Raw genomic sequence first — 12,716 nt, 5'->3', positions numbered from 1 at the left:
TCAAATCCGGCGAATGACTGGCGGACCGAGCTGGCTGGCTGGCCATTCCCGCGTCAGTGCGCGCCAGCTCAGCACCCCGGCCTGGAGGCCTGGTGCACTGCTCTTCCCCTACCACCGAACCAGAGGCAGTGGATTTCTCCCCCGCGCTTCTGTGCCTTTCTAGGGGCGGGGAAGGAGCTCGTCCCGAGGGACCAGTGTCCTCCCCTCCTTCTCACCAGTTCGAGCTGTAAGAGGCAGAAGCGGAGAGGGCTAGCGCCCCCGGCCACTCCTCCTGAAGCCGGGGGAAGCTTTGAGAGGAATTGCTGCTAGCAGAGGTCCTCCAGCTCCTGCCGTCCTGGGTTTTGTTCGGACAACTCTGCTTCCGTCATACCTTTGGTTCCATCCTTCACATTCCTGGGACCCGGTTCTAGTAAACGGGTATGGCACAACTGAGTATTTGGATGGTCGGAAGCCTGTTTTCCCATCCTGTTTATGCTAGGTAATATCAACCTCCGCTCCACTGTATGGCCGCTCTTGGTCATACAAGAGTGACCACTCTTTTGCGGAGGAGGGATGCAGCGAGGGTGTCAGAGGTATGGGATTTGGACTTGGAGTCAGAAGAACTGAGTTGAAATTCTGGCCTGCCATTTGGTATTGGCGTTAATCTGGTGTAGACGTTTTTAACCCATTTAACATGCAACATTTTAACCCATGTAAAATGGAACTTTCTTTTATCTATATAAATTAGTTTAGAGAAGAAAGCAGAATGTTAATCATAAAATATTTGGGGAATCAGGTTAAAAACTTGGCTTAAGAATAGCCAGAACACGTAATGGTAGGTTCTTAGTTATGTCTTTTACCCGGAATAACTACGCTTCGTGTGGGGAAGGGTGTCAGAGAAGATACTAGGATCTTGTGTGTTAAAACCTGACTATAGTCTTTGCTTTGGGTTGGGCAGCATTAGAAAGAAATCAATTTCTCCTAGTCACCCAGACTTCTCATGCTTATTGATTACACATTATTAGTATATGAGGTATGACCTAAATCAGTTTTGCTCCTTTCTTAGGATAGTTAGTGGGTCCTTTCTAGGAAAAAAGCTGGGAAGGGCTTCATTCACACCTTGGCCCACACTAGAAGGAATTCTTTGCACGTTTCCAAGGACTTCTCCCTCTGCCTCTGAAACATTTCATGTTAATTAAAAATGTTCAGAGAATAAATACAGGAACTTGAATCCTTTGAGTGGCCGGACATTACAGTTCCAAGTTAGCATGAGGAGAGACTTTTCTCTATATTGGTAAGAGAAGAAGTTTCCTGGCTCTGAAGTTTAGTAGCGCCTAAGTTAGAGAAGTGTTTGGGGTGGAGAGAAGGGAGATGGAATTAGTGACTTGAATGAGCAGCACCTGTTCTTACAATTGCTTTGTCTCACAAATTAAGGATACTTGCCTTTCCTCATTGGAGCATGATATGCTCAGTGGAGCATGATGAAGTGTAATCTTCCCTTCCTTTGAACACAGGATTGTCATTTTGGGATTTTGAGTCATGGATACGGAAGGAACCTTGAGGGTCATCTAATCCAGTGGTCCAAAATCTGCAGGACATCAATATCAGTTGGGGAATTAAAACCCCTGATGCCCAGTCACTACCTTAATAGATCTGAAATGGGACCCCGGTATTTGTGATTTTTCAAAAGCCTTTCAGGTGATATTCATAGTTTGAAAATACAGATGTAGATCACAGTTTATAAACAGGCTTAGAGAGGTGAAGTGCCGTGCTCAGTTAGTTTGTTGCCTATGCCTCTTTAATTTTTTAATGTTTCTCTTCTATTCCTTAACAGATAACCTTATTTGAATCAATAGTACTGTTTCAGGTTTTCTAGTGCTGAGAGCACAGAAGTGGAAAAAAATGTCATTTGTTAGTAGTTTGGGGCTTCCCTGGTGGCTCAGAGGGTAGAGCGTCTGCCTGCAATGCGGGAGACCTGGGTTTGATCCCTGGCTTGGGAAGATCCCCTAGTCGATCACGACTGAGCGACTTCACTGTGTAGTCCTGTTTTCATAGTTCCCTGTGCAGTTAAACTCCTTAATGCTCTTTAATGAAAATAATAGATTTTACACTAAAACTTTTTTACTAAGTATTGCTTAGGGTTTTTGTTTTTGGTGAAAAAAGTGAAAGTGAAGTCGTTCAGTCGTGTCCGACTCTGCGACCCCGTGGACTGTAGCCCACCAGGCTCCATCCATGGGATTCTCCAGGCAAGAATACTGGAGTGGGTTGCCATTTCCTTCTCCGGGGGATCTTCCCAACCCAGGGATCGAACCCCCGTCTCCCACACTGTGGGCAGATGCTTTTAACCTCTGAGAGTTATATAAAGGTCATGTCACTTTATAAATCAGTTTTTTAGACTTTTATGCCAGGCCTTCATAAACCGTGGAAAAATTCCAATTTAGAAAAATTTTGCTTTTGTTCTGGCTTGTCATGAACCCACTGTACTATCCACATGTGTCCTCCCACCCTCTCCTTCATCCTGGTATACATGACCTCTTTGTATCACTAGCCAGCTTCCTATGGAATTCAATTTGAGAACTGTTAGAGAAGCCCTGTAACGTCTCTAATTGCCTTATAAGCACCCGATTTAACTAGAGGTTCTCAGGATTGCCTTAAGGTGGTCCTTGAATTTTAGTCCCTTTTTCTTTTTTGATTAATTGTACTGTACCACTGATTCAAAGAATTTGATAAATGTCTAGAAAGGATCAACTGATGGGGGAGTAACAATGCTTTATATGTATTTTTCTTACTCATTATAGTGAAAATGTGACTTTTGCTGGGGGTGGGGGAGTGATATTTTCAGGATTCTTAAGATAATAGATTATTAGACATAATTATTATTATTAGATTTGAACATTCTCTTTTGGGGAGATATATTCATTATCAAATTATTCTTTGATAAAATAAGAATCACTGAAGCAATGAAAAAGCTATATTAATAGTAGATTCAGAAATGGATCCTATGTCACAAATCTAAAGGAAGATGCTGAATTATTTTCTTTCTAAAAATGACCCTATTTATAGCATGTTAACTTCCTACAACTAGATGACATGGGGCATTCTGAATTCACTGATTTAAAAAGTCATGTTAACAGGTAATTTATACATTCAGAATTTAGAGAGACGTATGCTATGTGTCTAAGATGAAAAACTGAGTTGCTAAGTCTTTACATTTTAAAATTTTGTGTCTGAAGTTCCTTAATTCTGAAGCCTAAAAATTGTTGAATTTCAGATTCTAACGGAGTACACTTTCCAAGTAGAGGTATTTAGAAAGGATAAATGCGAACCCAGGGTTCACAGTTTTAATATAAACTAGTGTTACAGATTTAACATAGAAGCAAAGGCAGGAATGGGACAGTGGCAGCTTGAAGACCCTCTGAGAAGTGGAGTTCGGAAGTCACTTGTTGGTCCTTGAGGCAGTCTTCTCTGTCTGTAAGGACTTGAGACCAGAATTGGATATGTGAATTAATCCACTTTATATGTGGTGGCTGAATTGCCTATCAGAAATGTACAAATCTTCAGTTTTCAGTCTTGATCTTTTTATGATTCATTCATGTCCTGTGATTTTTTGTTTGTTTGTTTTGTTTTTAATCTTATTTCCTACTATAAGCCATTCATTCTGGGACTTCCCTGGTGGTCCGGTGGATAATGCTCCACCTTCCAATACAGGGAACACGATCCCTGGTTGCGGAGCTAAGATCCCACTTGTCTCCGGGCCAAAAAACCAAAGTGTAATACAGAAGCAATATTGTAACAAATTCAAGAAAGACTTTAAAAAGAATGGTCCACATCAAAAAATCTTAAGGAAAAAAAAAAACCCACAACACCATTCATTCTCATTTTTGAAGAGCAGGTAACCTCCCCCGTGTTCATTTACTACACAACTGTTCTCATTATTGTCTTGTTTTGTCGCTCAGTCATGTCCAACTCTTTGTGACCCCATGGACTGTAGCCAGGAGCCAGCCACCAGGCTCCTCTATCCATGGGATTTCCAGGCAGTGCTGGGGTGGGTTGCCATTTCCTTCTCCAGGGGATCTTCCCAACCCAGGGATCACACCCATGCCTCCTGCATTGGCAGGCGGACTCTTTACCACTGAGCCACTTGGAAAGCACCTAACTACAGGAGAAAGAACTTTTTCCTAGTGATGGTTGAGTTAACCTATACAGTGATTCCACTGCAAACACAAATAAATATTGGGCCTCTTAAGGATTGTTCAGACTTTAGGCTGTCCTAGGGTCAGTGAGTATCTAATAAGAGTTGAAAGCTCACTTGTTTCCCTTGTGTGTTTGTGTTTTATCTCTTTTAATATATACTGTCCATATTTGCTGTGCTGTTTATTTTATTATTTTTTTGGCCTTGTCTTATGGCTTGTGGGATCTTAGTTCCCCGACCAGGGATTAAACCCCAGCCCTCACCAATGAAAACTCAGAGTACTAACCACTTGACCATCAGGGAATTCTCCTGGTTTATCTTAGAAGAAATGTTGGTATTTGGTGAACACACAACAGCATGGCCGAGAATATAGGAGCAAAAATGTTAAGGGACTCTCTGTGGAGGTTGCTTTTAATTTTAACTACATGTACTCTGAGTTCATGCTTGGGATTTATTGATTTTAGGGTACACTGGTTGGACTCTTACTGGATAGCCTTCAACAGTGTTATCCTTGTCTTTTTTTCCTTAGGCTCCTTAGATTTCCCAAAGAAGAATCTTCAAATCTCTGGCTTGGAGCTTATAAACTGGGCTGTCAGCAGTCTTGTAGCTAACCTGGGGAACATCGTAGAGGTTTTAGCATTCGGTGTGTAAACATTCACTTATGCTCATTGAACTCAACTATTTTCAGTATGATACCCTCATTCTCAACTGGACCAGATGCTGTCCAGTCCAGGAACCCTTTGTTTTCCCTTCAGAGCTGCCTTATCCAATGTGGTAGCCACTAGCCACATGTAGCAATTAAAATTTAAATAATTAAAATTAAGTAACCTTAAATATTTAGTTCCTCAGTTACAGTAGACACGTTTCAGGTGGTCAATAACCACATGTTTCCAGAGACTTCCATATGGGACAGGGCCAATACAGCATATTTCTATCATTGCAGAACTTCTGTTGGTCAGCGCTGTTAGTCTAGAAGGCAAGGCTGGGGGGAGGGGCAGTTGGCTGGGTTTTGTGGAGAGTAGGAGGGTATTTAAACAATTGATCCATACCCTTGTTTTTAGCATGGTGTTCACATCCCTTTTATAGAACCTGCTGCTGCTGATTCCTGACCTGTTTTGAGGCACTGTTATGTAAATTGAATTGCTTTTTTCATTGCAAGCTTGACATTTAACTTTCTTAGGTCTTTAAGTCAATCTGCATTCCAACTTCCTCTCTTCCATGTGCTTTAAAAAAAAAAAAAAAAAAACCTTAAAATCTGTGCATTTCACTGTGTGTCAATTTTAGTTTTAAAAGATAAGTTAAAAAATTCTTTATTCTCATCTTAATGGGGTTTTAGGAGGGAATAAAAGTAAAATACATCTTTAGTCTGCCATCTGTATCCATAAGTAAGGTACTCCATCAGTATTTAAACACATACAACTGTCTCCATTTTTTAAAAATCTGCCCTCATATTTGCTTATGGTTCTTGAGCAGTTTTATGTATTGTTTTCTTTACTCCATCTTGACTTTTGTCCTCTCCATTCTACTAAAATTCCTCTTGTGAATGTCATGAGAATCAGCTGGACACTTTTTAATCCTTATCTTGCTTGACCTCTCAATAGCCTTTGACTGACCATTTCCCTCTTTCTAGAAACTTTCCCTAGCTTTCTGGGCACCACACTTACCTGATTTTCCACTTTATTTCCCTAATCATTCCTTCTTACTTTCCTTTGCAAAGTAGCTTCTTCCTTTTCCTCAACTCTTACGTCCTACAGTTCCTCAGGACACTACCCTACTGTGCATTCTCTTCTGTGTTTTACAAATTTTCCTTGGTGAGTTTAGCATTTTCTGTAGCTTTGGTTACTATCAGATGATGACTTAAAGTGGAATTTCTGTGTTGTTCTCTTTTTAGAGTTCCTGATTTGTGTATCCACCATTATGCATCCACTTAGATTTCTTACATTCACCTCAAATCTAACATGTCTAAAACTGAAGAGATAGCCAGTATAATCTTCCTCCAGTCTTTATTTGTTCCATATAAATTATACCACAATCTCCCCAGTAACTCATACCAAAGTTCTTACCCCTGCATACTGGCTTTCCCACAGTCTTGATGTTTCTGACCTGAAAAATCTCAAGATCAGTTCACTTTGCTACTTCTCCCAGTTTTCCTTTCATCCATTCACCATGCCTACATTTACCTATAACAGGCTCCTAACAGGTTTCCTTTCCTGTGGTCTTCTCCCAGGCATTCTGCACACTGCAGATAGAATGATCTTTTTAAGCATGCAAATTGGGTCTTAGACCTGTCTTTGTCTTTCAGTGGCTTCACACTACCTTTATGTTAAACAGCAGCATCGTTAATTTAGTTTTTCTATTTCTTGCCTACCTCTCCAGCCCCTTTTAAGTGCTACATGCCCTCTCCTGGACTTCTATTTATCTGTTCACTTTAACTAGTAACTCTTTATCATCCTTTGAGCTTAAAAACAATTCTTTCAGAGAGGTCTTCCTTGACCCTCTTGCCAGATATTCCCATGGCTCTGAATTTTACCTTTCTTATATGCATCACATTTGTTTATACTTGTTCAGATGACTCTCCCACCAGACTATATATTTTTTGAAAGCACAGCGCTGTTCTATTTGTAGAAGCTCAAATATTTATTGAATTTAAGTTTAATAGTTACTTGTATATTTTTATAATTTCAGCCATTATAATCAGCCATTCTGATGGTGATTGTTAAAATCTCCATCAGAAGTGTTAATTTACCTTTTTTTCTTTTCTTTTTGGCCACACTATGTGGCTTGTGGGATTTTAGTTCCCCAACCAGGGCTTGAACCCAGGCACTCAGCAGTGATAGAATGGAGTCCTAACCACTGGACCGCCCAGGAATTGTCTAATTTAAAGGCACAGTCCAGGTAGCTTTCTCTAATTGGGGGAAGACTTTTTAAGAACTTAATTATATGCTTTTTCCTACTTCAATTGAAATTTTTTATGGACTTAAGGAGCTTTGTGTGTACTTTTATGTGATGTTCTTTATAGAATAAATATCTGAGCTTTCCTGGTGGCTCGTGGTAAAGAATTTGCCTGCCAATGCAGGAGACACAGGTTTGATCCCTGATCCAGGAAGATCCCATGTGCCCGGGAGCAGCTAACCCTTGGGACACAACTGTTGAACCTGTGCCCTAGAGCCGGGGAGCCACAACTACTGAAGCCCATGAGCTAGTGCTCTGCAACAAGAGACTGTTGCCTACCAGGCTCCTCTGTCCATGGGATTTCCCAGGCAAGAAAACTAGAGTGGGTTGCCATTTCCTCCTCCTGGGGATCTTCCCCCCCAGGGATTGAACCCGTGTCTCCTGCATTGGCAAGCGGATTTTTTACCACTGAGCCACCCAGGAATGTCCTCAAATTTTTAAATGTTTAAGAAAAATTTAAACTTTTCACACTTTTAAGTAACTTCAGATTTCCAAAAATATTTACACTTCACCCAGCTTTCCCTCAGTTTATATTATGTTGGTCAAAACCAGGAATTAACTGACCTATATATCTTATTTTGGTTTTCCCACCAATTTCCTTTTTCTAGATTAGGACCCAATCCAGGATTACACATTACATTAGTTGTTTTGTCTTCTTAGTCTTAGCTCTTTAATCTGGGACAGTTGCTCAGTCCATTTTTTTCTTTCTTGATGGACACTTTTGAAGAATATTGGCCAGTTTTTTTTTTTTTACTTTTTGGCTGCATCACAGGACATGTGGGATCTTAGTTTCCTGACCAGGGGTAGAACCCACACCCCATACAGTGGAAGCAGTCTTACCTGCTAGACTGCCAAGGAAGTCCATGGCCAGTTTTCTTATAGAGTGTTCCTCAATGTATATTTGTCTATTATTTCCTTATGATTAAATTCAGGTGTTTTTTTTTGACAAGAATACCACACATATGATCTTGTGCCACATCAGGAGGCATATGCTGTCCATATGTCTCTTTACTGGGGATGAAGGAGATGTTTGCTGAATTTTTCTATTGAAAGGCATAATTTTACCTTTTGTAATTTGAAGTATCTTGTGGAAGGTACTTTGTATTTTCACCCTCTAGTTTTAGATTCTTGCCTGAGTCAGTTATTTCTGAGAGGAGTTGCAAATTGTAACTTTTCTATTCTGTTATTTCTTCTATATTTATTAATTTGAAAAATCTCTGTAAGGATTCTCTCTTATCCTCATTTATTTATAGACTCAGGATATTTGTTTCATTCTTGAGTTATCAGCCATTTCTATCATTACATACACAGTTGCTCAGGTATTTTGGCCTTTATGGGTCCCTTCAAATTGACTCCTGTGTTCTTTTGACATGTCATTATTTTTTTGAGCACTTGTTTACTTTCTGACACTACAGTGATATTCCAGGCTTATCTTCTACTTCTGCCCCAGCTCTGGAATCAGCCATTTCTTTTGTTACTGGGATGTAATTGCTTCTAGTCTCTTTAAGCAGATAGAGCTAGGAAATAAATAGGAGTATGTGTATCTCTAGATCTGTACCTGTGTGTAAGTGTGTATAAAACACCATGAGTTCATGTGGATACCACAAAATGTAGCTTCTTTCACCAACATTCTGAAACCTAGCTCTGATTATCTACAACATACTTACTTACTTGCTCAATTTTTGAATACTGAGAATGTAAGTTAAGAATTAACTCACTCCTCTGTGAAAAGCAAATTTGTTAATTAAAGAACAGTATTTGTATACAATCCTTTTGATTCTGGGGTGTGAAAGTGAAAAAGTGAAAGTCACTCAGTCGTGTCTGACTCTTTGCGACCCCATGGACTGTAGAATCCATGGAATTCTCCAGGCCAGAATACTGGAGTGGGTAGCCTTTTCCTTCTCCAGGGTATCTTCCCAACCTAGGGATCAAACCCAGGTCTCCCGCATTGCAGGGAGAGTCTCTACCAGCTGAGCCGCAAGGGAAGCCCAAGAATACTGGAATGGGTAGCCTATCCCTTCTCCAGCGGATCTTCCTGACCCACGAATCGAACTGGGGTCTCCTGCATTGCAGGCAGATTCTTTACCAGTTGAGCTATCTGGATGTATACAGTCAGAATGTTTTCCTAAGTTACTTTGGGTAATTCTTTTCTGCTACATTCTTTCAGGGTGGTTATTTGTGATACAGTTAGGCTCATTTGTTATTATTTGTGCTCCATTTTAATTATATGTATATTTTTAAATTATATGAAACATTAGCATAGTCCTGAAAGTCAGAACTTTACAAAAAAGGTGTATTTGAGAAGCACCACTCCCCTCTCATCCCTTCTATATTTTCCTCTTCCTCATTCTTTTCACCCTATTCCCATCTGCCATGCCCTGTAGGTAACTATTCTCATTAGTTTTTGGTTTGTCTTCCTGTTAATTGATTTGGGGGGCACAAAAGGGCAGATACATGTATACTATTTTTTCTTTTATGAAAGGTGGCTGTATATAGTATAGTAAAGAATTTAAACTTGTGCAGAATGAAAGCCTTTATCCTTGGCTTTTAAGAGGTAATCTCTAAATCCTCAGAATGCAATGTCTGATTTGCCTGGGGGCTTGGGTCACTGGTACTAACAATATGATTTAGAATGGGATTGGCCCCACGGGAAAAAACCAGCAGTGTGATTTAGGCTAATGACTTTGACATCAGTGGATCTCCAGGGGAGGTAAAGATTGAGCTCTGTCATGTGAGCAATCAGTTATGCCTATGAACCCCAATAAAAATTCTGGACGTCAAGACTTTGATGAGCCTCACTGGATTGCAGTTCTTGTCACACTTAGTCATACATTGATGCTGGGAGAGTAATGCTGTCTCTACTCTGTGGGGAGAGGACAACTGGAAGCTACGCATTTGTTACTTCTCCTGGATTCTTCAGTATGTACTTCTTCACTTGGGTGATTTTAATCCACATTCTTCAACTGTAATAAGCCATAGCTATTAATTTAACAGTTTTCAGTGAGTTCTGTGAGTCCCCGAACTTTGAGTTGTTGCCAGAAGTGGAAGTGATCTTGGGTGGATTGTTTTCTCTAACTGCACACTTGGCTAAACTATTGCAGTGGCATATCACTGACACTCATTTGAACTTTGCTTTTATCATTTAACCTGGAGAGTACTCCATGTTCATAGACCTTATCCTTATTCTATTATAGCTTCATTCATTGTGTGCATAGTTTATGCAACCACTGTCCTATGTATGGGCATTTAGGTTGTTTCCAATATTTTTCGATTACAAACATTGCAGTGAATGACCTTGTACTATGTGTTTTCATTAGTATCTTCAAGGTGAATTCCTAAAAGCAGAGTTGTTGGATTAAAAGGTAAGTACTTGTATGGTTTTGTTAGATATTACCAAATTCCTCTCCAAAATGACTTTATCAATTTGTATTCCCACAGGGAAGTATAAAAGTTTTTTTTTCTCCCACCAACAGTATATGTTGTAGTAACTTTTGCCAAAATTTTTGAAGTATGATTGACATACTAGTTTCAGATGTACAACATAATGATTTAATATTTGTATGCTTTGCAAAATGAATACAATAAATCTAGCTAAATCCATCACCATACATAGCTCCCCACCTCCCCAATTTTTTCCTTGTGATGAAGGTTTTGGAAATTTACTCTTAGCAACTTTCAAATACGCAGTACAGTATTACTAACTATAGTCACCATGCTCAGAGAAGGCAATGGCACCCCACTCTAGTACTCTTGCCTGGAAAATCCCATGGACGGAGGAGCCTGGTAGGCTGCAGTCCATGAGGTCGCTAAGAGTCGGACACGACTGAGCGACTTCACTTTCACTTTTCACTTTCATGCATTGGAGAAGGAAATGGCAACCCACTCCAGTGTTCTTGCCTGGAGAATCCCAGGGACAGAGGAGCCTGGTGGGCTGCTGTCTATGGGGGTCACACAGAGTTGGACACGACTGAAGCGACTTAGCAGCAGCAGCAGCAGCAGCAGTCACCATGCTATACATCATCATGAATGACTTTATATATTTATTTAAGGAAGTTCGTACATTTAACCCCCTTCACCCATTTTGCCTGTCTCCCAAGCCCCCTTTGATAGTTTTTTAATGCGTGAAGTTGAACGTGTTATGTTCAAAGGACATTTAAAAATCCTTATTTTTGAATTGTTTCCTTATGTCTTTTTTCCATTTTTCCATCAGCCTTTATTGTTCAATTTTAAATATAAGTAATATTAGCCCTATTTTAAGCTAAGCCTCAGCCTTCTGTTGTTTTTCATCATTCCTTTAAAAAATCTAGGATATTCATTTTTCCCCAGTGGCTGCGATATTTTCTTCCTTGAGGATAGTACTAGGCTTTTTTTTTTCCTCTTGTTTAAAAAAAAAAAATAATGTGGTAAAGTATACATAGCATAAAAGTTACCATTTTAATCATTTTTAGATATACAGTTCAGTGGCATTAAATATGTTCACGTTGTTGTGCAGCCATCGCCACCATCCGTCCTCAGACCCATCTTCGTTTTCCTAAACTGAAATTCTTTCCATGAAACAATAACTTCCCTTCTCTCCCCTCCTCATTTTTAAAAAAATAACATTTGCTTATTTGGTTGCACTGGTTCTTCATTGCTGTGCGCGGGCTTTCTCTAGTTGCGGTAAGCAGGAGCTACTCTTGGTTGTGGTGTGCTGGCTGCTTTTGTTGGGGAGCATGGCTGGTAGACCCTTGGGCCTCAGTAGTTATGGCCCGTGGGCTCTAGGGCGCGGGCTCAGGTGTTGTGGCACAGGTGCTTGGTTGCTCCAGGGCATAAGGAATCTTTCCGGACCAGGATTGAACCCCTATCTGCTGCATTGGCAGGCAGATTCCTATCTGCTGTACCACCAGGGAAGTAAGTCCTCCTTGGTTTTTTTAAGTTAGCTTTTCTAAATATGCTTTCAGTTTTATCTGTTTGTTTTGGTCTACTTTTTATCCCTAGAAGTCTGGTGATTCTTAGTTATGCTGTCATTGAACCACTAAGAAGTTGCCTGGAAATTCTGAGCTTGTGGTGAGACTTGTCAGCTATAGGGTGCACTGTGAGCCATGTTGGGCCATTTTGTGGGAGGATATTTGTATTTATGTATTCTCTTGCGTATTAATCAAATTCTCCAAAGAAGAATCTTCCAATCTCCTGGTTGGATGGATAAGATAGCATGCCAGGGTTTGGGGAGATGAGTGGGTAAGTATTGAGGGGCTTATGATCAATATATAATTCCTGTAATTCCATTTTCCTGCTGTTCCTGGGATCCCCTTGTCTGCAGAACTTCCTTTCTGAAGGAGAAACTTCTAGTCTTGGGTAGGGGAGGGATTTGGGGTCTCATTGTTTCTTAAACTTGGGGGTTATTATTTGGGCCTGTGTCCTTGTGGCATACCTAATACCAGTATACCTTTGGTCTTTTCTCTTTGAATGATCTATCGCTGCCTCACCCCTCGCTTGCTCCCAGAACTGGTCTCCGCTTTGAGGGTATACACCTTTCTGGGAACTCAATGGGGAAAGAGATTCAGCAGAATTCACTATGTAAAACTATCCTCATCGATAACAAAGATGTGGTACA

General features: G+C 40.3%; 1 protein-coding gene across 7 annotated transcripts in view; it reads left to right on the top strand.

Annotated features, from left to right (window-relative positions):
* Window positions 1–12,716, top strand: part of SENP5 (SUMO specific peptidase 5) — a 45,616-nt gene that overhangs the window by 195 nt on the left and 32,705 nt on the right. For 2 of the 7 annotated variants that reach the window (XM_086399992.1, XM_086399963.1), the window contains exon 2: window positions 4,701–4,814. The exons of 4 other annotated variants lie outside the window; for them this stretch is intronic. The gene's annotated coding sequence lies outside the window, so the exon portion shown is untranslated. Of the gene's footprint in view, window positions 1–274; window positions 418–4,700; window positions 4,815–12,716 lie in introns of those variants that run through there. One more of the 7 variants, XM_086400002.1, reaches the window with a different exon arrangement.

This window comes from Bos grunniens, chromosome 1, assembly GCF_055505025.1.
Source record: "Bos grunniens cultivar Pamir isolate PY7600 chromosome 1, Bosgru_T2T1.0, whole genome shotgun sequence".
NCBI lineage: Eukaryota > Metazoa > Chordata > Mammalia > Artiodactyla > Bovidae > Bos > Bos grunniens.
The sequence above is the reverse complement of the archived record's forward strand: the minus strand, read 5'-3'. Positions and strand labels throughout refer to the sequence as shown.